The following is a 27063-nucleotide window of genomic DNA, read 5'->3' as shown; positions in this document are numbered from 1 at the left end:
GAGGGCACGCGGCCTGGCACGGCTCAGGAGGGGGGGGGGCGCTCGCTCGTCCCCACTCCCTTCCTGGCCGGCCGGGTACCGTGCTTTGGATACGGGTCTGGTATGGATTGTAGGGGGACCCCCTACGTTGATTTTTCGGCGTAGGGGGGGTCCCCTTACAACCCATACCAGACCTAAGGGCCTGGTATGCTCCTGGGGGGGAACCCATGCCGGTTTTGTTTTTTACAAATTGACGTGGAGTTCTCCCTCGGGAAAGCATACCAAATGCCGTCGCTGCAATGGGCCTTTACAAGGTGTGACTAACTTTACACTTTGTAAAACGAGCCCTAATTTTACACTTGCAAAATAACACTTACGGCACAAAAAAGAAGCTAGAAAGCTTTGTGGATCGCCTTAAGTGCTAATTTGCATACTAGCAACGGCATTTCGACTCGAAATGCCCCCAGCGGCGGATGCGGTACTGCATCCTAAAATTAGGCAGTGTAAATCAATTACACATGCCGGATCTTCTGTGTAACTTTGGAAAAAGCCTTTTGAGGATCGTTTCCAAAGTTACACACAGACTGAACAGCACTTAAGTCGGAGTATCTCTTTTGAGGATCTGGCCCAATATTGTCAAAAGTATTGTGATGCCTGCCTTTACACGCTCATGAACTTTATTTGCATCCACTTTAAAGTGGAGGTTCACCCGCAAAAAATGTTAAGATTAGATTCATGCTCATTAAACAAAGTAGTACTTACCGTTTTAGAGAGCGATCTTCTCTGCCGATTCCGGGTATGGTCTTCGAGTCTGGGCGTTGCTTCTTGATTGACAGGCTTCCAACGGTCGCATCTATCGCGTCACGATTTTCCGAAAGTAGCCGAACATCGGTGCGCAGGAGCCGTATAGAGCCGCACCGACGTTTGGCTTCTTTCGGCTACTCGTGACGCGATAGATGCGACCGTCGGAAGCCTGTCGGAAGCCTGTCAATCAAGAAGGAACGCCCAGACCCGAAGACCATACCCGGAAGCGGCGGAGAAGATCGCTCTCTAAAACGGTAAGTACTGCTTCGTTTTTAAAAAAACTAGCCGATTCCCCTAGACAAAATGAGCATGAATCTAATCTTAAATTTTTTTTGCGGGTGAACTTCCGCTTTAAGTTCTTTTACGCCAAACTCACTCATCCTTGTCTTTATGGACCTTTCTTTGTGCACTTGTCCAAATCATTTGTGGAGGGGGCTTATAGTGTGGGGTTGTTTTTTTCCGGGGTTGGGCTTGGTCCCTTAGTTCCAGTGAAGGAAGCTCTTAAGGCTTCAGCATACCAAGACATTTTGGACTATTTCACTTAGTTGGAACAGTTTGGGGATGGCCCCTTCCTGTTCCAACATTACTGTGCCCCAGTGCACAAAACAAGGTCCATAAAAACATGGATGAGCAAGTTTGCACAGGGTCCTGACCTCAAGCCTATAGGGTTGGGATGAATTAGAGTGGAGGCTGCAAGTCAGGCCTTCTCGTCCCATATCAGTGCCTGACCTCACCAATGTGCTTCTGGAAGAATGGTCAAACTTTCCCATAGACACACGCCTAAACCCTGTGGACAGCCTTCCCAGAAGAGTTGAAGCTGTTATAGCTGCAAAGGGTGGGCCAACTCAATATTAAACCCTATGGATTAAGACTGGGATGCCATTAAAGTTCATGTGTGTGTAAGGTCAGGTGTCCCAATACTTTTGACAATATACAGTAGTGTATGTATGTATGGAGATGTTTCCAACCTTCATCCAATCCATGCAGCATATTTGATTGGATCCCTAAATTCCATGATTCTCTGCACATCAGACATATCTACATGTAAATATTCCAGACAGTCAAAAAGTGATGAATGATCAGTTTTCCCTGGATTACCAATATAAAAAGGAGAGAAGCAGCAAATTGTCATACTTATTTTTCACGAAGACGGCAGGGATTTAGCTAAAGGATCTGTCCACCCAAAAGTGATAGTTCACATTTTTAACGTGCTGGAGAGTTTATCTTTGTGTCTGAGTTTTGGGTCTGTGCACACCATTTGTTGTCATTATGAGGACATGGCACTTTCTCTTCATTATGGGCAGTGCAACAGCAGGAACACCTTCCAGGTGGACAGGAGGAACACCTAAAACTTCCATGTGGACAGGAGGAACACCTAAAACTTCCAGGCGGACAGGAAGTTATGGCAGGAAGTGGCACTGTTGGAGTATCCAAGCCATATAAGTAGCCAAGGGGAGAATTAAACTCACTAGACACCATCTATAGTTGAAATATAATCTTAACTTCCACCTTTCTTCTGCCCCAAGTAAGGAGGTTGCAAAGTTTGTTCACCTTTTTACACCAAGTCTTTGTGGTAAAAGTGATTTAGGTGCCTCCCCCGCCATAGGCTTTACTGTCACTCCTGGGTGCTCAGGACCTCCATGGTGGTATGTCAGGATAGATCAAGCATCCATCCATTCAACCTTTGGTAGTATGAACCCAGAAGTTCACTCTGCTAAAAGCTGATTAAACACAGTCTTTGTTCTATCAGAGTCAATAGAGTGCGGATGTCTTCTTATCAGCTCCCTTGTGATGGCAACTAAGTTAAATTAAACTTAAATATACTATAAAAAACTAAAATTGAACTTAAATATGCTATAAAAATACTTGAAAAGCCACCCAACACAACATACATGTACTGCACATATGAATGCAAACACACGCATCTGTTTCCCAGGCGTATAAAAAGACAACTCCGCCATACATATTAGGTATTGCCACATTTGCTGAAGTGAAACAATAATTTTAACACCATCATTAACTGTTAACCCTAAATTAATGACATGTAAAGGATTTTAAAGCATTGCCAATGGACAGTTATCGGCAGTGGCCTAACTAGAACCTTCAGGGCCCCGCTGACCCCCGTCCAGGCCCCCCCTATGGTGGCGGAACACCAGGATCCGGTCACAAGTGTGACCTTGGAAGTTCTGCCAGTGGTGTACGTAGTTTTTAATTTTTATTTTCTTCTTTTTTTTTTGCACAATTTTTTAGGAGCTCCATTGAGTGGCTTTGGTAAAATATCAGGGGTCTAAACAGACCTCTGGTGTTTCACCTTTGAGACAGAGAAAGGGGATTGAGAACACAGCCCTCAATCTCCTTCTCTGCAGCCTAAGTGCAGTGGTTTTGCACAACAGAGCAGCCCAGATCCTCCTCCTTTCTGGTCCCCCGTCTGCTCTCTTGGCACCTCCCTCCCGCTGAATGCCCCCACAGCAAGCAGCTTGCTATGGGGGCACCTGAGCCGAGCTGCTGCTCTGTGTGTCCATTCAGACGCGGAGCTGTGGCTTAGCCCTGTCCCCTCTCTCTCCTTTGGCTTACTTACTTTAATTGACAGCAGCGGAAGCCAATGGCTCCTGTTGCTGCATCTCAGCCAGCCGGCTCTCGTGCAACATTGCCGGTATTCTGTCGAGAAGTGCCCGCTATCGAGAAGTGCCCGGGATGTGCAGCGTATGCACCGTACAGGACTGCACAACAGCTGATTTGGCAATCGGCTGCCCTGATGTAACCATGGCGCATGCGCACACCGTAGGAGGTATCTCTCGATGGGAGATACCATTTCACAGGCGCAATTTAAACCTATACAAACAGCAGGGGTAGACTCAGATTGTGCATTGGTGCTGCTGTAGGGCGGCTTGTGGCTGTGTTGAAGGGCTGATTTTGTCTGTGTTGCAACCCGCCCTTTCAACACAGCAAACCCGCCCTGTAACACAGACAAAACCGGACCATCAGCACACTGTAAAGTCCAATTACAAAGCACCTTGTATTCTTTAAAAAACTTTGTTAGTTTAATGCTAGAACTTCATTGACATCATTGACATCACCATCAGGTATTGCATTATAAACAGTATATATATATATATATATATATATATATATATATATATATATATATATATATATATATATATATTACATATTTTTCAAGAAGGAAGCAACAACCAGTGGGGCACACACCATTGGAGGTACCTAGCTAGTGCCCGAATAAGATTTGTTGCCACATACTTCAGCTTTAATATTCAAAGGCAAAATATACAGTTATAATGCTTTCATCAGAGAAACATTCTAATCTAGTGGAAGCAAGTGTCATCATTGATGCTGCTTGAAGCATCTCAGACACATTTAGTGCCAAGAATAAACACTTCCAATATGTATTATCTGCTAAATATTCTTTCATTCAAGAGAATGTAAAACACTTGGGGTTGTCATATTGATCCTGGTCCTTTATTGCCTAGTGAGTTACTGACTTGGAATGCAAATAGGGAACTTTTCTGACCTCACTGGCTACATACAGGTCTGTGACTCACTAGGTGAAGTCACCTCTTAAGCCAGGATCTTCGTGACAGTCCTTGACTTTGCATCTGTAAAGCTAAATCAGCAATGGCAGTTTTCATATTTGTATCTTCACAGGTAATTAAAGGAGTGGTAATTTGTCACAGTATGGGACTGATTTATTAAAGCTGGTTTTACACAGAATCTGGTGCATCTGTGCATGGTAGCCAATCAGCTTTTTACTTAAAGCGGGGGTTCACCCTATAAAAAAAAAAAAAAAATTTTCCTCTAGCATAAAATTAGGCATAGTAGCGCGAGCTACAGTATGCCTGTATTTATTTTTTTAGCCCCGTACTCACTGTGCAATCGTATATTGAAGATTCCGACTCCCCGCGGGGAATGGGCGTTCCTATCCAGAGGGAAGGTGATTGACGGCCGGCTCTGGCACGTCACGCTTTTCCGGAAATAGCCGAAATAGGACTTGGCTCTTCACGGCGCCTGCGCATAGTCTGTGCGCAGGCGCCGTATAGTGCCGTGAAGAGCCGAGACCTACTCCGGCTGTCTTCGGGGAGCGTGACGTGCCAGAGCCGGCCGTCAATCACCTTCCCTCTGGATAGGAACGGAACGGAATACTGTAGCTTGCGCTACTATGCCTAATTTTATGCTAAAATGTTGTTATGGAGGGTGAACCACCGCTTTAAGCTTGTTCAATTAAGCTTTAAAAAAAAAAAAAATGCTTGACCTAACACATGCGGACATGTGATTTTGCACTTTCCAGTGTTAGTAAACCCCATAGTGTATAAGGATACAGTGTAAAAATTACAAGTGAATTAATGTGATCTTGTTTTGTGTACTTAAAGCGGTGGTTCACCCTCCTTAACAACAGTGCAGCATTACATTCGGCATAGTAGCGCGAGCTACAGTATGCCTGTCTGTATTTTTTTATCTCCGTACTCACTGTGCTATTGTACATTCAAGATTCCGACTCCCGCGGGGAACGGGCGTGCCTATGGAGAGGGAGGATGATTGATGGCCGGCTCTGGCACGTCACGCTCCCCGAAGACAGCCGGAGTAGGTCTCGGCTCTTCACGGCGCCTGCGCACAGGCTATGCGCAGGCGCCGTGAAGAGCCAAGCCTATTTCGGCTATTTCCGGAGAAGCGTGACGTGCCAGGGCCGGCCGTCAATCACCTTCTCTCTCCATAGGAACGCCCATTCCCCGGAATCTTCAATGTACAATAGCACAGTGAGTACCGGGATAAAAAAATACAGACAGGCATACTGTAGCTCGCGCTACTATGCCGAATTTAATGCTAGAGGAAAAAAATAAAAAATGTTTTTTTATATAGGGTGAACCCCCGCTTTAAAGCTAAACTTCGGGCACAAAAACTTTAAATACCGTATATACCTTAGTAGCCACTAAGGACATACAGTAAATCTACTTTGTGTGTACCAAATGTCTTAATAAACGCAGTAATTACTTTGTATGTGCTGCATATAGCCTATGCAGAGAGCAGAACATTGAGAGGGACCCAACAAATCAACTCACTAAAGGCTGCCTGCAGAAAGTTACAGGAATGGGCGGCACAAGACCAGTCACTCTGCACACGGAGAGGGAGTAGCACTAACAGGTCTTTATTACAGTAAGCTTTTTGTAAAGAGGCAAAGTTTCCCACTAGATTACTGTACAGATCTGGAAGTAATATGTTTTTTGATCATAAGCTACAGCAGTACCTGCAGTGATGGTTTAAATTCATTCACTATGACTGTGTTTATCATAGCAGTGCTTGTGGGCCAATGTCCAGAGCAGCAGGGTTAGAAGTGGCATCACTATTAGACACCTGTGATTAAATTCAGTAGAAGAAGCGTAACCCATCTTGGCCTTTTGGCTTAGATCAAGTGTTGTATCTGTTCTTATCAGTTGCCAAGAGGTGGCGCTGTGCTAACCGTCCCTAGTCCACGGCGGTGGATTAGGGATGTCGTTGGCTAGGCAAGACCTCTTGGCGTAATGGCAACCTGGATGGTTAGTATCAGGGCGGACCGAAAGCGTACTGCTCGACGAACGAAGGGACTTTACTAGGCCGCCTTTAGAGAAAGTCGAAAAGGAAGCCTCCTGGTGAGGACGGAGAACCATCTTCTGGCCTAGATTGGTGTAGTGCTTGCTCTAGTCAGTTTTCCGGGAGAGAACACTGGCTCCCCTTTCCCTCCTGGGGGAGCGGTTAGTATTTCCCAGATGTAATTAGGTAGGAGTGAATGGGAGTAGTGGTTGAGTCATTACACAGGCTCTCCCTAAGCTCTCAGATCTCTACACCTTCCTGGGTGGGGTGGGGGCTGCACTGCCTGGGCAGTTGGTCAGTATTGAGAGAAAGGCCAGTGGTGAATGTGCCCCTGGAGTGGCAGTCCAGGGGTGACATAGCTCGCACATGTGTTTTGAGGGGCACTTCGAGATTTGGCACCTTAGTCACTTCACTACACACTTTTTTTCACACCTGTCTCTAGGGCCGAGCCTTTTGGCTAGGACCAGAGGAATTTTTGATTCCTGGCTGAAGGGCCGGCCATTGTATTGTACAATGGCCACTTTCACTTCTCCCACCTTCCTTCTCCCCACTTTCTATTTATTTTACCCCTGTGTCGTCACTTTACTGTATTTTTTTGTTTGATGTTGCACCGTTTGTCACTGTGTGATTACTGATTAGTAGGGTGTGGGTCCTCGGGCCTACCCTGAACGTCTTGGGAGGGGGCGGACACATGGGGTCTCCGTCTGGTTTCTGCCAGATGGACAGAGAAAGTGGTCCGTCTGGTTTCTGCCAGATAGACCTAGTCAAGTACCTCAGTCCCCGTCTGGAGCCTAACACCCCGGGCAATCAGGGTAAGGTCCTTCCTAGTGGAGGACAGTGTAACACCCGTTGCACGTTTTGTCTCACTCTTTATGCGTGTGTACTTTTTTGGCATCCGGTGGAGTTTTTGGGTGTTTTTCACACACCACTGGCTTTTTAAAAAAAAAAAGAAGAAGCGTAACACCTGCTCTTAACATCTTGTGAGGGGGTGGACATGGCCTTCTGGCTTGGTCTGCCCTTCGGGGGAGCCCCACCCAGTACTTGGGGTGGTCTGTTTCGGCAGACCTCCCAGAGAACGGGATCCGTCTGGTTTCGGCAAGATGGACCATCTAAAAGTACCCTAGTCCCCACCTGGAGCCTAACACCCTGGGGAATCAGGGAATAGGTCCCTCACTTTTGGAGCACCATATGTACACCCTGTGCACTTTTTGTTGTGCATTTTTTTTTTACAGGGTGGAGTTTTTGGAGTGTGTTCACACACCACAGGCTTTTGAAAATAAAAATAAAAGAAGAAGCGTAAGACCTCTTTCACATGGACAGCCAGGTGGTGGTAAAAAGTGAAGGTAATACGCACCCCCTTGCTGCCCCACCTTCAAGCAGACATAGCAGCCAAGTGTGGTCTGTACACCATCCTTACTTGTGATGCTTTCCATCACAGCCACTGCAAATTTAACTCATGTTGCCAAGTTTGACAGGTGGCACTGCGTGTCAAACTCACCTATTGAGGCAATGGGACTGTGCCACATCCACAAGCCAAATAGACATAAAACCATCTTCTTTTCCTTGTTTTATGGGCTATGCAGATGAAAAGTAAAGCTGCTTATGAAGCGGACCACGTGAAGTACTGTAGTGCATTCTAGTTCTTATGACAATAATCACACAACACAAGAGATGGAGCATGTTCAAAACAACATCATCATTATAGTGTGTCAAGGACAGCATGATGTTTAAAGATGGCCCTGCCCTTTACAAAAACATTGATTAGCCACCTCTCGGAACACGTGTTGTACATGATTTTAGGATAAATAGAAGACTTTTCTGTGGGTTTATTCCAACCATCCCGTTTGTTCTGCTCCTCTGCGGAAATGTGCGTAATCAAACATGGTTACTATTTTGCTTGGAACCTATACAGGATTTTGAGATAACTAGAAGACCTTGCCTTTCTCTGGGATTATTCCCAACCATCCCTATTGTTCATAAAACATTGGTGACAGCTGATATCATTTTCGCCCAAACCACATAACAAATACTCGGATGTTTAGATCTAATGATAGATTGTTATTAGGACATGTGGCTTGTATTTTCATTGTTTACATGTACAAAGATAGAAGCTGTGTTGTAATTTCAGCCATTTTGGACTAGTTGGAAGTGATTTTACAGTGCTTGTAAACAGCCAGCTCAGTGGAGCTAGAGAGAGCAGGCCAAATTGTTCATCTCCAATAAATGGTGTAATTGCTTCCTGTTTCATTGTGCGCTTTTCAACTGCCAAATGCAATCAGAGAAATTCAGCTTTTGTTTGGCGTAATGCTGTATTCACTTCTTTTATCAATGTTTGGTATACAGAGTGTATTCTGTGGTGTTGTCTGTAAGACCAGGATAAATAAAGTTATTATATGGCAAATTATATCATACAGTACTCAGGGGAGAAATTAGGAGGAAATACTGTGTGGTATGTGTTCCTGCTGAGAACCAAGGCTTATGGGTGCTTTAGGACTAATATGTTAAGTGCTATTTGTGGAGTGCGTTCTTCAGGCATGTTTTGTGGCATGTGTCACAAATAACACATGTGTTAAAAAATGTATACGACTTCATTTTTTCCCAGAATATTCTTATGTACTTATTTTTCAGGCTAAAACTGCTACTGCCCTGTTATTATTAATATTATTATATTTCATACATTCTCATTAATGTTTATATCAGTGCACAAAATAAATCAGTGGCCCAGATTCAGGTAGATTGGAGCAATATTTGCGTGGGCAAAGAGCAAAGATTTTTCTCTGCGCCCACACAAATATTTCGATTTGCCCAGCGATTCACGGAGCAGTAGCTCCGTAAATTGCGCGGGCGCTATGCTAATTAGCCCTGCGTAAGGGCGCCTAATGTAAATGATCCCGCCGGGGGCGGGAATCATTTAAATTAGGCGCGCTCCCGCGCCGAGCGAACAGCGCATGCTCCGTCGGGAAACTTTCCCGACGTGCATTGCGGCAAATGACGTCGCAAGGACGTCATTTGCTTCTAAGTGAACGTGAATGGCGTCCAGCGCCATTCACAAATCACTTACGTAAACGACGTGAAATTTAAATTTCACAAGCGGGAAGCGCAGCTATACTTTAGCATTGGCTGCCCCTGCTATTAGCAGGAGCAACCTTGCGCTAAAGTTGCCGTACGGAAACTCTGTACCTTGCGTGCGCAGGGCCCGCGCAACTTTTGTGAATCGGTGGTAGTATGCAATTTGCATACTATACGCCGATCACAATGGCCGCGCCCCCTAGCGGCCAACGCAAGAATGCAGCCTGGGATGTGAAGGCATGGATTTTTTCGTCGGATATCTGATGAAGCTGACTTTCACCAGTCTTGCATACACACTATGGGCCAGATTCACATAGAATTGCGGCGGCGTAACGTTTCGCATTTACGTTACACCGCCGCAAGTTTTACGGGCAAGTGCTTGATTCACAAAGCACTTGCCTGTAAACTTGCGGCGGCGTAGCGTAAATCCGTCCTAATTCAAATGGGGCGTGTATCATTTAAATTAGGCGCGTTCCCGCGCCGAACGTACTGCGCATGCTCCGTTTTGAAATTTCCCGCCGTGCTTTGCATGAAATGACGTTGCACCGACGTAATTTTTTGAACGGCGACGTGCGTTACGTCCTTTCCTATTCACGGACGACTTACGCAAAAAAAAAACTTTAACATGGCAAGTCTAAATTTAAGCCAAGAAATAGCAGCTGTAACTTTACGCCGGGAAAAGCCGACTAGCGGCGACGTAAGAGAATGCGACGACCACGCGTAACTTCGTGGATCGCCGTAAACAGCTAATTTGCATACCCGACGCGGAAAACAACGCAAACTCCACCCAGCAGGCGCCGATGTATTACACCTACGATCCGAAGGCGTACGAAGCCGTACGCCTGTCGGATCGAAGCCAGAAGCCGTCGTATCTTGGTTTGAGGATTCAAACTAAAGATACGACGCGGCAAATTTGAAAATACGCCGGCGTATCAGTAGATACTCCGGCGTATTTCAGCTGTGAATCTGGCCCCTTCAGACTAAATTCCGACCGTGCCAAAACGCAACGTAAAACACTACGACGAGTCGAAAAAAAAGGAAGTTCAATGCTTCCGAGCATGCGTCGACTTGATTCTGAGCATGCGTGGATTTTTCTCCAATGGAGTTCCACAGAGACGATCGGAATTTCCTATCGCTTTTTTATCCATAGGAAAAATTTAAAACATATTCTATTATGGAAAAAAGACTGATGGGGCCCACACACGATCGGTTTGTCTGATGAAAACAGTCCACCAGTCTTTTTTCATCGGGCAGACCGATTGTGTGTACACGGCTTAGTACATATTGCACTGCAGGTCACCATTGCAAGCTGATTGCTGACACTCTGCACCCTGTGGACCAGGTACATATGTCTCACATATTAAAAGTTTATGACTCAACTATATTGTTTTTTTTTTTATAACTAAAGCACTGCTGTATCTGAGCTGTCATTAAGGCCGGATTCACACTTGTGCGGTGCGAATTCCAGCTCTGTTATCTCTGCAAAAAGATTAGAGAGCTGTTCAGCAGATCATCTCCGTTTTAGCTGCGCATTTGGAGACCTGGGAGAGGGGAGGGGGGGGGGGGAAGGGTATTAAGTAGAATGAGAGAAATCCTGAAGAGAAATGAACACATCTGCGAATCAGATGAGTGCCCTTAGAAGATAATGGGCCTGAATTTGCACCTGAGCCGCACCGCAATGCCTAGAAAACACACAAGTTTTTTCGGCAATGCGCAGTGCGAACGCTTTGCACATATGTGAACCAGCCTCATTGAAATGAATGTGTTTAGAAATATTCTGCGAATTGGATGCGGTTTGAGCCGCACAAAAATTGTTTAAACAGAAAGCAGCATTTGCCCATTCGTAATCTGCCTTTGAGTGCTTTGCTTTTTTGATCTGTGACTGCTTCAGTCTCTGCGTGGGTGTGTGATTTTTTTAAGCTTCTATAAATATAGCTGTGTATTAATATTTTTTTTTTTTTCGTGATTTGTTAATGCAACAGGTTTTTGCTAATGCTATGAATATAAACCAGCAACAAAAAATTCTAGTAATTAAATATTTTTAAGGTTTAGTGTTCAAAGTGTATGTTACACAACATTTCATATTCCTGATGTGTGTATGTTTTATCATGTACTTGTGTTAAAAAAGTATCCCGATTTCTTTGCATTGCTTCTTTTCTGTTAAATACTTGGGGGCAGATCCACGTAGATCGGCGCTTCTCTCCGTCGGGCGTAGCGTATCTAAGATACACTATGCCGCCGCAACTTATTTTTTTTTCCGAATCCTCAAAGAATTTGCGCCGTAAGTTACGGCGGCGTAGTGTATATTTGGTGGCGTAAGGGCGCGGAATTCAAATGGCTGTGATGGGGGCGTGTTTTATGTAAATACGTCGTGACCCGACGTAAACAACGTTTTTTTTTAATGGCGCATGCGCCGTCCGTGGGGGTATCCCAGTGCGCATGCTCGAAATTAAACCAGAACAAGCCAATGCTTCCGACGGTGACGTCATTCTACGCAAATCCCTATTCGCGAACGACTTACGCAAACGACGTAAAAAATTCAAAATTTGACGCGGGAACGATGGCCATACTTAACATTGAGTACGCCACCATATAGCAGCTTTAACTTTACGCCGGAAAAAGCCGAACGCAAACGACGTAACAAAATGCGCCGGCCGGACGTACGTTCGTGGAGCGCCGTAACTAGCTAATTTGCCTACTCGACGCGGAATTCGACGGAAACGCCACCTAGCGGCCGGCGGAAAAAATGCACCAAAGATCCGACGGCGTACTAAGACGTACGCCTGTCGGATCGATCCCAGATGCCGTCTTATCTTGTTTTGTAGATACAAAACAAAGATACGACGCGGGAACTTTAAAATTACGCGGTGTATCAATAGATACGCCGGCGTAATTCTTTTGTGGATCTGCCCCTTGGTGATTCTGCCGGTACTTCTGCTTTTCTACTTCAAACTGACCACGCTAGGCATGGAAGCTCATCCATCCCAGTGTGGTCAGTTTTCTGGGTGTGCTGGGTGCTCAGCCTACCTTTTCTCCAATGATTAGACATATGTTGATGCCCCCCTACACCATTCACTGGGGAAATCAATGTACTGCTTTGTCTCTACTTCTTGCTGCCACGCCCCCCTACATTCTCCACCCCCACCTCTCTAGGTCCCTTATGCAGCTGAGAACAGAGGTCATGTGATCACTTGTGATCACTTGATATAAATATATATATTTTTTATATATATACATGACTGTTTTGCCTTTCGTTTCTATTATAAACTGATTGGGTTGTTTTACAAGTTAAAGTGGAGTTCCACCAATAAATATAACATTACATCAGTAGTTTTAAAAAAAATTCATTAGTCCTTTACAATTTTTTTTTATTTTTTTAGATGCCTTCAAAGTGTTGTTGCTAGGCAGAATAGTTAATCTTCCCACTTCCTGCACCTAGGTGCTTAATGCTTCCTAACCTACACCGCACAGACTCCTGGGAATGTAGTGGGTGTAACTTTCCAGGAGACTGTGCACTCCCCAGTCTCAAAGAATCATGTGACTTGGACAGCACAGGTGCTGAAACCTGATCTGACACTGCTTGTGCAGCACTGAGCATGTGCTAGATCTGCAAGGCTGAAATCCAGGAAGTCATACAGTCTGGCTTCATGATGCCCACACTTAAAATGGCCCCAGTCAATTTCTATTTTATAAAGTGTCTAAATGCTGTAACAACCTAACAAAACGGACCTTAGTTTACAGACTAACTTTACTAGAATACATTAAGCTTGTGTATTACAGGGGTATTTATATTTAAAAAGTGAAATTGTGGCCGGAACTTCGCTTTAAGGATTGCCATATACTTTATAAGATCTCTCTGTCAGCTAGATAATTATAAAGGATAAAATAGTTGAGAACTTATAAATAATAGTGTAGAAGAGTTATGATGTGCTTATTTATCCTAGCTACAGGAGTTATTTTTCTCTCTATATAATAATGTCACTGGCTGTGTACACTACAAATATAATGCATCTGTATGAATTGCTAGATGCTTATGTGTTCACTATACAATGACATCTCGTGGGTTGTTGCTCAACTGGGTTTAGAAATAATATAGTCGGCTGATCATATTTCTTCTATCGTTCACAACCCAATTTCACCAAAACCAGTGATTGGGGGGTGATTGGAAATCTCTACAATGGGGGGGCGCACAAATAGCAATCTTGAATAGAGGCAGATGATTCATGTAGCTTTTACTTAATGGAATCCATCTGCCCTTAGCTCAGGCACGAAAGCAGGAGGATGTGCTTAGTTGAAAAAGCCCCTCCTCCCCTCCTGAAGACTCCTGGAATATATGAAATGATTTCCACTTTAAAGTGTTACTAAACCCACAACAGTAAAATCAGTGTGTATATGCAGTAAATCATGCTTGTTATACTCACTGTGGAACCTAAGGGGTTAATCTTCTGCATTGTATATAAAGACTGTGTGATCCGGTCTCTCTGATCCTCCTCTTCTTCCACTGACGCCAATCAATCGTCTGATAGAACAGAGCATTAGGAGTCAGGCTGCACATGCTCAATTTGGTGTTAATTGCTAGGGAGTTTTTTTTCCTTGGGAGAGTGCACAGGGCCTATCAGCACTGTACAGACAGAGGGTCAGGGGTCCTGCAGCCTTATAGGACAATCAGGGGAAAATGAAAACTCCTTCTGCAAGCTTTAACCAGACACTAATACAAGTCACAATAGAAAAGGAAGAGGGAGGCGCCACCTCAGTGTAGTATTAAAGCATCATCATTTATTCCAATAGACAAAAAAAAGTACACGTGCCTGAAGTTATGTCACCGGAGGAGGCGGGGACCAGGATCGTGATGACAAAGTGCAGGCAACCACTGGGCTAATGTTATTTTCCATAAATCTATTGGAATAAATGATGATGCTTTAATAGTTCACTCAGGTGGCGCCTCCCCCTTCCTTTTCTATCTTCCCAACAGAGTATCCTTGAACACAATCTCAGGATGGCTGCCTCCTATATATGTACATTGTTACTACTCCTTTCCATGTGACATTGCTGGACTTTTGAACTCATATACTAATCTCTGAGGACTTAATTGTTCCAGGCGTGCGCCAGTTATACATTTTTTAATACAAGTTACAAGACTGCTTTAACTGCTGATGAGAAAAGGAATTTAGCTGTTTATATTTACTAAAACTATTGCATTTCCATCAGTGTTGCCAACCGTCAGTTTTTTTAATGGAAGCCAGTAAAAAACTGTAAATTTTCTCCTGCCAGTAAATGGCAGTAAAAGGAAAAGGTTGCCAGTAAAAAATATGGCTGTGACGCTCGGTTCTGTCCGAAGCCGGCCGCGATCATCCGAGTGTTAGGGCCCTTTCACACGGAGCGGATCCGTATTGATCCGCCCCGTGTGTGTCCGCCTGCTCAGCGGGGATCATCCGTAAATCCCCGCTGAGCTGTCGGCGGACAGGGCGGTCCCCACACACTGTGTAGAGACCGCCCTGTCTTTCTTCCGCTCTCCCCTATGGGGAATCAGATGAATACGGACCGTGTGTCCGTATTCATCCGATCCGTTCCGCCAGACGGAAGAAAAATAGGGTTTTCTTCCGTCTGAAAAAGCGGATCTTTGCGGAGGCGGATGTTTGCGGACGTTAGCGGATGCTCAATCTGCTAACAAATAGGCGAAAAAAACTCTGGACTGCCGCACTCCAAAATGACTAAAACAAATTAGGTCTTTATTTTCAAATGCACATGCATTCACCGCAAGCAAAAAGGTACAGTATAGGCCAATCTGCTAACGTCTGCAATCCCATAGGGAAGCATTACAAGTCTGTAAACGGACTTGTAAAAAACGGACCGTTTGTCCGCCCGTGTGAAAGGGCCCTTACAGTGTGTTCAGTCAGGTGGCTCAGGCAAAGGAGGTGCCTGAGCATGTCGTGTGATCTCATGGTGCAAGGGAGCCAAGCAGGGCGACCAGAGCATCGTGTGCGGGTTGGGAGCAAGGCAGGCTGGAAGCGGGACTGTCTGTGCTGTTTACTCTGGAGTGGACTGGAGGGACCACCTGGCTTGAAAAGAGACTGTCACTGTGACTCAGGAGAGGACGTGTTGTGTCGGTGATCTGTGGTGCTGCACAGTGCTGCCAATGTCATTGTGAGAGTCAGTTTCATGTGTGTGCTGACAAAATCGAATTTCTTATGCTCCTGAGTCCTTTCTCTGAGCTACTTACTTACTATGTCGAACATAATATAAGAAATATGTTTATTGCCTTATTGTCTACCTTAAACCACATTGCTAATTGCATATTGTACCTGTTTGTAGCCTTAAATACTGAAATTTGCACTTAAAACAGTAATTTTTTACTTTTGGAAATGCCAGTAAAAACTTGGCTATGCCAGTAAATTTTGGATGTTATGTCAGTAAATTTCAATCTGGTAGGTTGGCAACACTGATTTCCACGTTCTGTACATTGTGGGAGACCAGAGTGAATGCAGGGTCCTGGGTTTAGTAAATGTAGTTACTGCTGATCATGTTGACCTAGTTGTACAGTATTTGTTTGGATCAAAAAAATACCATGGCTCATTTTACACTAATCCGCCTTTTTCTTTGTGATAAGCACCCTGTAGTTGTGGCAGAGAAATATGTAAGAAGTCCCCAAATGCAAACGTACACTGCCTGTAAACATCAAAGTATGGTCGGATGCACATGCATGACCTAGATGCCTGAAATGTTTCACGGGTCGAACTTCAGACATAAATGCCCAGGACATACGAAAAGGAAGAAAGAAGATGTATTTTGACATCTCTGGTACTGTTTCTAGGGGGAAACAATAATGATAAAATGAGATATTCTGACCTGTCTGATTGCCGATGCCTCATCCCTGCTCACTGAAGTGTGCAGGTTTTCGTAGACACGAAATTATACCCCAATCTGTCTTTGCAGGCTATTATCTGATATCTAGGACCACCTTTACATTTATTAAAAAGAGGAATAACTAAAGAAAACAGCACATCCTCTTGCCTTCCATTTATGGCTGGCAAGTAATTCCATAAAATATATTGTGTACTAGCCTACATACAGGCCATTATAAATTATTAGATTTTTTGGATTCGCACAGAATCAATCTCATACCCAAGAAGGGGCAGTGGGGTTGGGTGTGGGAAGAGCCCTGATCATTCCTAAAGCTGGCCTTACACTATTAGATTATTTTCAGCTGAATGATACAGTACAGGCGGACGAATCCCCCTGGGCCACTGTATTCTGACAGCCACCACCCACCCGATGTCCCGAGGACATCATCTGATGATGTCCTTGGGACGAAACGCATCAGTAGGACCCCACTGTTGCTATAATGTTTCACAAAGCGCTTGTACATCCATCTAAATATAAGTGTTCTTGCTACATTAAAATGTTTCAATATTCAACACAGAGTTACGCTATGTGGCTGTTCTTTTCTTCCTATTTATGATACAAACCCTTCCACACTGACCCGGGATTTTTGGACCATCGTGTCCTGCGAGATCATTGGTTAACCGGTTACCCTCTTCTGTGGCATATTCCATTCCTCTGTCGTTTGGTCACTCTTGTTAAAGCCATTGGAGATACGCACAGGATTGTCCAGGTTCCATCGTGGTTTTACCACACAAAGCCCTGTTTGACCCATTTGAACGTATGTTCTCCTGGGTTCAAACTCTCCGGTAAGCCCCTACCTATCGGTGGTGGTTTTTCTTCACGTCAATTCACTTCAACGTTTCCTCACTCTCAGCACTTTAATTCAGTTTAAAGTTTTGGAATTCACTAATATTGAAGTTGGATTGTTTTTAAGTTAGACTTTTGCATTTTTGCACATATTGTGTTTTTTACATATGGACATTCATTTTTGCATTCATGTGGACTTTTTCACTTTCATTGTCACATTTGAGATTTGAGCTCTATGCCAATTTAATGTTTTCAGGCTTTTTTATTTCAATTAGCGCTACACTTTTTGTTCCCACGTTTTTTGCTATTTGTCTATTTGCAGTGTCAGCAGCTTACCTATAGGGCAGTGCGGAATTTTTCTGTATACCATTCTTGTCTTTAGTTATACTTTAAAGTGGAAGTAAAGTTGTATAAACAAGTGGCTGAAAGGCAGGGTATTTATGACAGAAGAGACCCTATTGGTCTCTCCTGCCATAAAAAGCATCTTTCAGCCTGTCAGCTGTCATGTTCATTGGGCATGCGCATGTGCAGCTCAGCAAACATTTACGACCCTGATCCATGCCGCAGCGATTTTACTCATATGCGCGGGAGTGGCGTCATCAGGGCCTGGTCTATCAAATGGCTGAAGGCATGGGACCCAGAGGAAGACCAGGCAAAGATAGAAGCATCGGGGCCCACCAAGTCGGTCCTATTGCTGTGTTGAAGGACACCATATGGCAGGTAAGTCAGCCATAATGTACTAATATGCTGTGCATACTAGCACATTATGGCTTAACCCACCTGAGGGGGCCTTAAAAAAAATATTTTATAGTGGACTTTACTTCTGCTTTAAGTCTCTTATCCAAAATGTATGTACAGGTACTTTATAGATCCTGTTTCCCACTGGTTACTTGGCATTGTTGCATAACATAAATGGAAGGATTTATATTGATTGCATATTCCTTGTGTAATTTTTTTTACCTTGTAATGATGGGGTTGCATGTTGTGGTTGCAGTTCGTAGTGTCATGGCTGGCTGATTCTCCTATGTTCATGTATTCATTTACCTAGCCCATCCCTATTCTCTAAAGGGACAAGACAACTTCCTGTTTTGGGTCAAGCAGCATCAAATCTATGGCTCACCATTTCCCCTGTGTTGCATCACAAATGTGTGAGTGCTAATGTAATAAAAAACTCAATGTTGATCTCTCTAATAATAGCTTTGCCTTCTTGTGGCTGTGTCAGATCTAATTACTGGCTCTCACCTGCACAAGCACTAGGCTGAGAGACCCAGGGATTGTGGGATATGTAGTTTCTTCACAGGAAGGGTCAGTTCTCAGACTACAGACAAAGGTCATGCATACATCTGTGCAGTTCTATGTGGCATGCCTCATATATAAACACAAATAGGCTGAAAACAAAGAAAATACTTGGAGCTCTGTGTAAGCTCTGACTAGAGGTTGTATTTTACTTCTGGTGGCCAAACAGAGCAGTGGTGGAGTAAAGGAACATTGAGTGTCTGTTGATGGGGAGGAGGCATTGAAACAAAACTGTTTGTTACTTTGCTCCACGTGTGTAAAACACAGATTTGCTTTAAATATAGGAATAAAAATTAAAATTTATGTAGGAAACGACTCATATTGAACTTACTTTAACTTATTTGTTAGTTTACCACTTAAATGTATCTTGAGTAGATCTTACCACTTCCCAAAATTGTCAGTGTGAGAAAAGACATTTCCTCACTCATAAACACATTAACAAAAGTGAAATCTAACTTCATGTGCAAGGTACAGTCAAACTATAAAATCAACAATCTGTAGCCAGTGGCCCCGCTGACTACATTCTATTAATGTTTACATTTCCCCCTAAAGGAGTCATTCATGCGGCAGCTACACATAGGCAGATTGGCCTCAGCCTTCAGCCATTCAGAATCGGCCAAGGTGATTCTCCGAATGTGTTGCTGCTGCATGAATGGCTCGTCTAAGGGAGATATGTAAATATCAAAACTGTGTAATCATTGGCGGCAGCATCGCTAGCTAAACATTATTGATATTTAAATTTGGCCCTGAACACCTGCGGTGCCCAATCGGGTCCATATACATTGTTTGCATGTTGTTTAGCACATGTATACAACATAAAATAATTTCTAATATTGACTGTAAACACAGATTTATAAAAAATTTTTTAACTACTTGCTGACCGCAATATATATATACATACGTTGCAGTTTTTTAGACTGACCTGAACAGACACTCCATGCAGGTCTATAGAGCGACGGATGTCATCGGTGACATGTCCGATGACATTCGATCCGCTCCGATCTGCTAAATTAAGACGGATGGAAACCCTATTTTCCATCCGTCTGGCGGATCGGACAGTGTGCAGAGACAGACCTGTCATTTGCCTGCTCAGTGGGGATCAATGGCGCGATCCCTGTTGAGCAAAGCGGAGTCCGTACACAGACACGTCTGTGTGAAAGAGCCCTAACAGGGGTTATGTCTGAAGCTATCAGCCATAACCCTGGTGTTTTTTTCAGACTTTCTCATGAAAGCTGTCCGAGTGGCTCATTAGCTGCTTGATCGCTTTCAGAAGCAGCAGGAGGGGTTGTCTCCCCCCTTTCCCACCACTCACTGGTGTTTTTCGGACTTACCGTTTTAACCGTCACGCCCGAAAAACGATCGGATGGTGCGGACGGCTGGTCACAGAGGCAAACAGAGATCAGATAATCTCTGATGGCCTCTATGGCCTTGGAGGATCAGAGCAATGCCATGATGTCACTTCTGATCTAGGGCAGAAGTCAACAATTTTTTTTTATTTTTTAAAGCGAAATAAAAACAAATAAAAGGAGGACCTGTCATCATTATTTCTATTAAAAGGGATGTTTACATTCCTTGTTAAGCAAATAAAAGTGATAAAAAAAATTAAAGGGACAGTGTAAAAATAAAATTTTAAATAAATAAGAAAAAAAATTAAAAGCTCTCCTATCCCTCTGTGCAGAAGCGAACGCATACTTAAGTTGGGCACGCATATGTAAACAGTGTTTACACCACACAGGAGGTATCGCCGCAAACGTTATAGAGCAATAATTCTAGCACTAGACCTCCTCTGTTACTCTAAACAGGTAGCCTGGAAAAATGTTTAAAAACTTGCCACCCGCCCAGGGTCAAATGATGGAGGAGCGTTGCGGCTCGTTCTGGGTGGACATCATGTTGTGGGGATGCTTTTCATCAGCAGGGACAGGGAAGCTGGTCGGAGTTGATGGGAAGATGGATGGAGCCAAATACAGGGCAATCTTAGAAGAAAACCTCAGAGTCTGCAAAAAGACTTGAGACTGGGGCGGAGGTTCACCTTCCAGCAGGACAACGGCCCTAAACATACAGCCAAAGCTACAATAGAATGGTTTAGATCAGGGGTGCCCAACCAGTGGCCCGCTGAGCCCTCTGATGTGGCCCGTGACTTCCTGCTCTGGGATAGAATAGAATACTGTTAATAAAAGTCAATTCTTTACTAAAATCTCAGTGTATATACTGTATGGGCATCTTTGTTCTGCAGTGGTTATTGGGCTGCTTTCAAACTGATCTGCAGATGCATAGTAGTACACCTGTCGGTTACCTGCACTGAGCCATAGACTTCTGTTATTACCTGCGCATTTGGTGAGTTTTCTGAAAGTGCACCAAACCTGCAGAATATAATAGAATTCTATTGCAAAGGGAAGAAAAGCCAAAGGTACACTGTGTTGCACCCGCGGTGTGGATAAACCGCAGCGCAGCAGTGTGAAAGCAACCTTGGGCCCCTTTCACAATTGAACCCTCTAAGGAGTGGCAGATGTAAAGCAACTTGTGTCCTACCTCCAATCCGATCCGCTAAAAAAAAAAAAGAGTATAGTGGGCTGTGTCTGCTCTGCATATGAAGAGCAGACACAGACCTGCCATCCACCCGCTCCACTCATCGTGGCCTGCGACCAGTTACCAAGATGCTTAAGTGGCCCCCAAACTTCAAAAGGTTGGGCAGCCCTGGTTTAGATCAAAGCATATTCATGTGTTAGAATGGCCCAGTCAAAGTCCAGACCTAAATCCAATTGAGAATCTGTGGCAAGACTTGAAAATTGCTGTTCATCGGACAGAGCTTGAGCTTGCAATGAAGAATGGGCAAAAATGTCACTCTCTAGATGTGCAAAGCTGGTAGAGACACCCCCAAAAAGACTTACAGCTGTAAATGTTGTTTTTTTCTTTTTTTGAGAGTTTACAACCACTTTAAAGATAAGTTCCAGCATGTATAAAATAATAAATAAAAGTCAGCAGCTACAAATCCTGTAGCTGCTATCTTTTACTATAAGGACTTAGCTGTCCAGGGATCGCGCAATGTCAGCACCCCAAGCCGATCTGCCCATCGGCTCCGGGTACAGGGGCCGGCATCTTCACTAAGGCAAACAGGAAGTGAAGCCTTGTAGCTTCACAGCCTGTTTCCTACTGTACATGCTGAGATTTCTAAATGTCCTGCTGTACTCTGGGACCTGTGTGTCTCCAGAAGGTAGCAGGGGAGAAGGAGGAGGGGCCGAAAATTTTGTAGATCACCGGCAATTGCGGCAATCTTACACGGAAGTGGGAGCGGATACTGGTTTTGACAGATGTGGCAGCAGAGAGGGTGGGGGGCCCTTTTGGGTGGAGCTCTGCTTTAACATCTTCTAGTGAACTTCTGTCCTTGCAGGCCAACATCATTAGTTCTCCAAGAAAGTAAGAAAGAATCTAGAGTCGTAAAGATCTGTAAAACTAAATGTACTGTTTAAATTGTAATCTGTTTATATTGCACTAAACCTTTAAACTACCATTTATATTATGTGAGTGGAAGAATCCTCCCCACTGAGCTATTGTATTCTGATAGCGGGGAGACTTCCCTGCTGTTAGAATACACTCATCAGTGTAAGGCCAGCCATACACGGAGCAAATTTTGCTTGATTGCCCCATCAACACAGACAGTGTTGATGCGGAAATCCCTCCTCCTGGGCCATTTTCAGAGGCTGTGGAAGCCGTCTCTGCCGGGAGAAGACAGTGATCATTGCTAGCAGCTAAAGAAAGCAGTCACTAGCAATATAATCACAGGTAAAACTTGGCATGCTGGTTGTACTCAAGTTGATAGATCGATCAACTTGGTACATTCAGCCTGCCCATGCACGGTTTGAATCACGGCCTGTTCCTGCTGAACCGGCTAATATTTGAACTGTGTATAGCCTGCCTAAAGCCTGCAGCACCGATTGAGTGTGGAAAATCCGACAGGGCAGTTGTATAAAAGTCATTTAGTAGATCAACTTCTGTACAACCTCCTTGCCCATACATAAGTCAAAATTCATCGGGTCCCTGTTGAACTGGCTGAATTTCAATCCATGCATGGCTGGCTTAAAAAAAAAAAAACATCTGTTATCTTGACCAATATTATCATGAAAACAAACTTGGAGCATCACTCAAAGCTAAGAGGGAACCAACCCCTCTGATCCTCAGAGACAGGGGTGACGGCTTGAGCATTTACTCATCCTGTGGTGATAGATCCTTATGTGGGAAGTAAGCCGCACTCCGACAGCTCTCAGACTCCGACAGCTCTCCTACACAAGCAAAACCCATTGACGCATTTGGTCCCACCCTCGGGGCTTAATCATAGACCTAAATAACTTATCCTGGGGGGAGGGAAGATGAAATGCATCAGCGGACTTGGCTTATGTAGAAGAGCTTTCTGAAGCCATTTTACGTTGATATTTACACTTCTGGCAAGCTGAAAATTGCGGCTTTCTTCTCATATAATGCTATCATGAAGTTGGTTATCACTACAGATCTGCGCCGCCCAACAAGGATTTAGAAAAGAGGGTAGGATGAGGTGTTTTGTAGACCAAACAAACATAATGCCCTAACCAAAATGTGAATATCTGAGTGGCCCCTAAACTGTGCTGTTCTTCAAGGGTCTCAGGGACTTGTCTTGACTGACGGTTACCGGCGCTTCTATTGAATGAAAAGAAGGTACAAATGTTAATTAGATGAATACAATATAGGGATTTCAGGACCTTCTCGTCTCGAAAGATAATTTAGCTTTTTTGTTAAACTGGAGTGCTTGAAATTCACATGCAGGAGTGATATAATAAGACAGAATTACTAAAGGATTTGAGAATATTTACACAATAAAATATATGAAGATACAATTTAATTATCCAATCATGTATGGATGGAATTGGCAACAGGGATTTTCATTGCACATGACTGGATAATTGAAGGGAATGTATTGTGTAACATTCTCAAATCCTTTAGTAAATCAGCCTCACTGCATTTAAGAAATACTTTCTTACCTCAATCAGGACACTAGTTAACATGAGCTATAAATACAATATTATTTTTTTCGAGGAGATTTGTATATGTTCTTCCGCTTAGGTTTATTTGAATTATTATTACAGAAAGGGTATAAAACTTTCCAGCAATTCTGTACATATCATTCTGTAAGAAACAAAATTTCTTGCCTTATTTATGCCTGAAAAGAATGGTAAATCTTCACCCACCTATTTCATTCAATAATGGGAACTAAATTTGTGGACATTATTGTACTGTTCTTGCACGGGCCCCAGACGACGTAAATTTTATGACGAAACGTACGTCGGGAAGGTGACGTGCTGACGTATGATGTGACGGTCCGAGCGGAACGGGCGTTCGAGTAAGCCGGCCGGCTTTACAATATCTGTGCTTTTATTCATCTGAATTTCTGTAAGTGTAACTTTTATATTAAACTTGGGAGGATTTTCTACGTACTTCACCATGTGGGCTCTTTATTCCTTTCTGGTTAATTACCGTTGACGGGATATCTGGAGGACCTATAGGACATCTAAGTCAGCAGCCGGTTCATACAAAGGCCCTGGCTAGGGTTTATAGCCACAAGTTGTTTACACTTGGCTTCTGGTAAGCCTCCATTTTATTAGGTGATCTGGTGGTGGTGGTACTTATTTCAGTCACAGCCATATTATTTGCACGTGTTGCTTTGTTGTACTTCACTATGTGAATTTTATTTCTTGGATACACTTAACCTGCTGATGATCCACCTGGAGGATTTTTCAATCCATCTGTACCCGGTGCGGACTACATAAAGGCCCAGGCTGGGGTTTACAGCCGCAAGCTGGTTATGCTTGCCTTCTGGTAAGCCTCCATCTTTCTAAGGTGTATCTTTGGTGGTGGTAATACTGCATATTGGACCTTATATCATCAAGATTGTTTTCAATGTCTAAGACGCAAGATTTGTCTTCACACCATTTTTCCAGTTGGGTTTACAGCTGCAAGCTGGCCTTGCTTGCCTTTTTGCCATTTTGAACTTTGTCTCACAATTGGACTTATTTAATATTAATTTATTTGTGTAAGGGTTTACTTTTCTCACATATGGTCCCATATTCACACTTTATTAGTTTAGGTTTGTTATTATATAATTCACAGCGCAACTCCATTTATTTTTTCTTTGCTTTTATTATTGTTTTATTAATTTAGCTTTAATTTTAAAGAACAGTAAATCAGAATGACCTCCTACATTATAGGAATATTGAATGGGCCTACAAATATTTATGTGAAAGTTCCTGTACATAAATTCATTTATTAAATTATTGCAGTCCTCTGCTCAGTACATTGCAGTATAGTATTACTAAACAGAAAAAAAAGTGAAAGCAGCTTTCTTTCCTTGTGATCCTTTTACTGTACAACATAATAAAACTTGTAATGCAGCTCATGTCATTCTCTGTGACCAGCACAAATGAATCCAGGCATATAAACAGGGTGCATTGATGTTTGGGCATGAGAGACGCTGTGTTCCAGTAAATTAGGCTCGGTACAAAACTGGCGCATTTCTAGAAGGTCTCATTTGTATTCAGCGTGGATGCATCTGCCAGTCACAGTCTGTAGAGATCATTCTCTGGTCACCCCACTATGCCACAAATTGAATGGTGTTAGGACTGTTATTGTTTAGCAGTCATTGAACAATATCAATGGTGCTGTTTAAAATACTTAGCAGAGACACTTAGCTAGTCATTCTGCAAAGAGATTCACTTGTGTCAAGACACCTTTGTCTGAATCTCAAACTGATGGTTTATAATGTTTAAAACGAAACTCCAAGCAAGTGCTAATACACAGTGGAAATGTATATAAGGCAGCGATTTTACCTGCTAAAGGATTTGTTTTTCTGTCCAGCCAGCTCTGAAATGTCCACAGCTCTGCTACAGTACAACCTAGCTGGTGACCTGGACTTTCTCTATTGCAGTTTTGCAATTCAGTTTGGATACCTCCTTGCTAGCGGCCTGTAACTGGACAGTGAAGGAGCAGCAGAAGACTGACAAGGTCATTTCTTCTACCCAATGTTCTCTATGTGTTAGGTGCCCTGCAGCTCCCCTTATTGTCTTTTAGTGCTGTCCTTTCTTCTCCCAGTCTGGGTGCTGCAGTGCAAGGAATGACAGGAGGTGACGCAATTCAAATAGCACTTATGTTAGTTGAAAGTAAAATGCAATTATTATATATCTTGCATACCTGCATTTATTTGTGTTGTTTTCGCATCTGACTAGATATTCGTTTTAAGGCTGACTCTAGATCAAAATTGGTACACTGCTGCAAAACTTGCTTATACTCCTAATGGATGTCAAACACTGGGCACCACATACACAAGCACAGATGAAGACATCATCTTAGGCCTCGTACACACGATCGAGTTTCTCTGCAAAAAACAGCAAGAAACTTGCTGGGAGATATTTTTTTGCCGAGGAAACCGGTCGTGTGTACATTTTCGTTGAGGAAACTGTTGAGAAACACGACGAGCCAAAAAGAGAGCAAGTTCTCTATTTCCTCGACGGGAGTCTCAAATTGACTCGTCGAGTTCCTCGTCGGGCTGGTTTCCGACGAGAAACTCGAGCGTGTGTATGCTAAGAAACCCGCGCTTGCTCAGATTAAAGTATGAGACGGGAGTAAAAGTAGCATTTGTAATGGAGATAACACATTTTTAAAGCTATAACAGACTGAAAAGTGCAAATCGTCTCTTACCAAACCTTTACTTAAAGTGGAGGTTCACTCAAAAAATCTATTTTTAACATTAGATTGAGGCTAATTGTGCGAAGCAGAATCGGGTTTTTTTTTTTTTTAATCAATACAGTACTTACCGTTTTAGAGATAGATGTTCTCCGCAGCTTCCGGGTATGGGCTGCGGGACTGGGTGTTCCTATTTGATTGACAGCCTTCCGACGGTCGCATACAGCTTCCCGAAAGTAGCCGAACGTCAGTGCACAGGCGCCGTATAGAGCCACACCGACGTTCGGCAACTCGTGACGTGCTGTATGCGACCGTCGGAAGGCTGTCAATCAAATAGGAACGCCCAGTCCCGCAGCCCATACCCGGAAGCCGCGGAGAACATCTATCTCTAAGGCCCCGTACTCACGACCAAACATGTCTGCTGAAACTGGTCCGCAGACCAGTTTCAGCAGACATGTTTGGCCGTGTGTAGGCCCGAGCGGACCATTTTCGGGCGGATCGGACAGGTTTCCAGCGGACAACTGTTTCCTGGACTTGCTTTAAAACAGTCCGCTGGAAACCTGTCCCCCCGACATGTACGGTCGTCTGTACAGACCTACCGTACATGTCCGGCCGCCCGCCATCCCTCGCATGCGTCGAAACTACTTCGACGCGTGCGTGGAAGCATTTTAAAGGCAGGCCGCCCACGTCGCCGCGTCATTGTCGCGGCGATACCGCGTCATCGACGCGGCGACACCGCGGACACGCCCCACGTATTGTTTACGCGCGGACCTCTGTTCGATGGTGTGTACAGCCATCGAACAGAAGTCCCCGGGCAGACATGTCCGATGAAAACGGTCCGGTTTCATCGGACATGTCTGCTCGTGAGTACTAGGCCTTAAACGGTATGTACTGCATCGATTTAAAAAAAAAACCACCCGATTCTGCTTCGCACAATTAGCC

General features: G+C 43.9%; 1 protein-coding gene and 1 pseudogene across 3 annotated transcripts in view; both read left to right on the top strand.

Annotated features, from left to right (window-relative positions):
• CLIP2 (CAP-Gly domain containing linker protein 2) overlaps positions 1-27063 on the top strand; it is a 172954-nt gene that overhangs the window by 6007 nt on the left and 139884 nt on the right. The gene's annotated exons all lie outside the window — the stretch shown is intronic.
• On the top strand, positions 6176-6308 carry LOC120930013 (annotated as a pseudogene).

Source organism: Rana temporaria, chromosome 2, assembly GCF_905171775.1.
Source record: "Rana temporaria chromosome 2, aRanTem1.1, whole genome shotgun sequence".
NCBI lineage: Eukaryota > Metazoa > Chordata > Amphibia > Anura > Ranidae > Rana > Rana temporaria.
The sequence above is the reverse complement of the archived record's forward strand: the minus strand, read 5'-3'. Positions and strand labels throughout refer to the sequence as shown.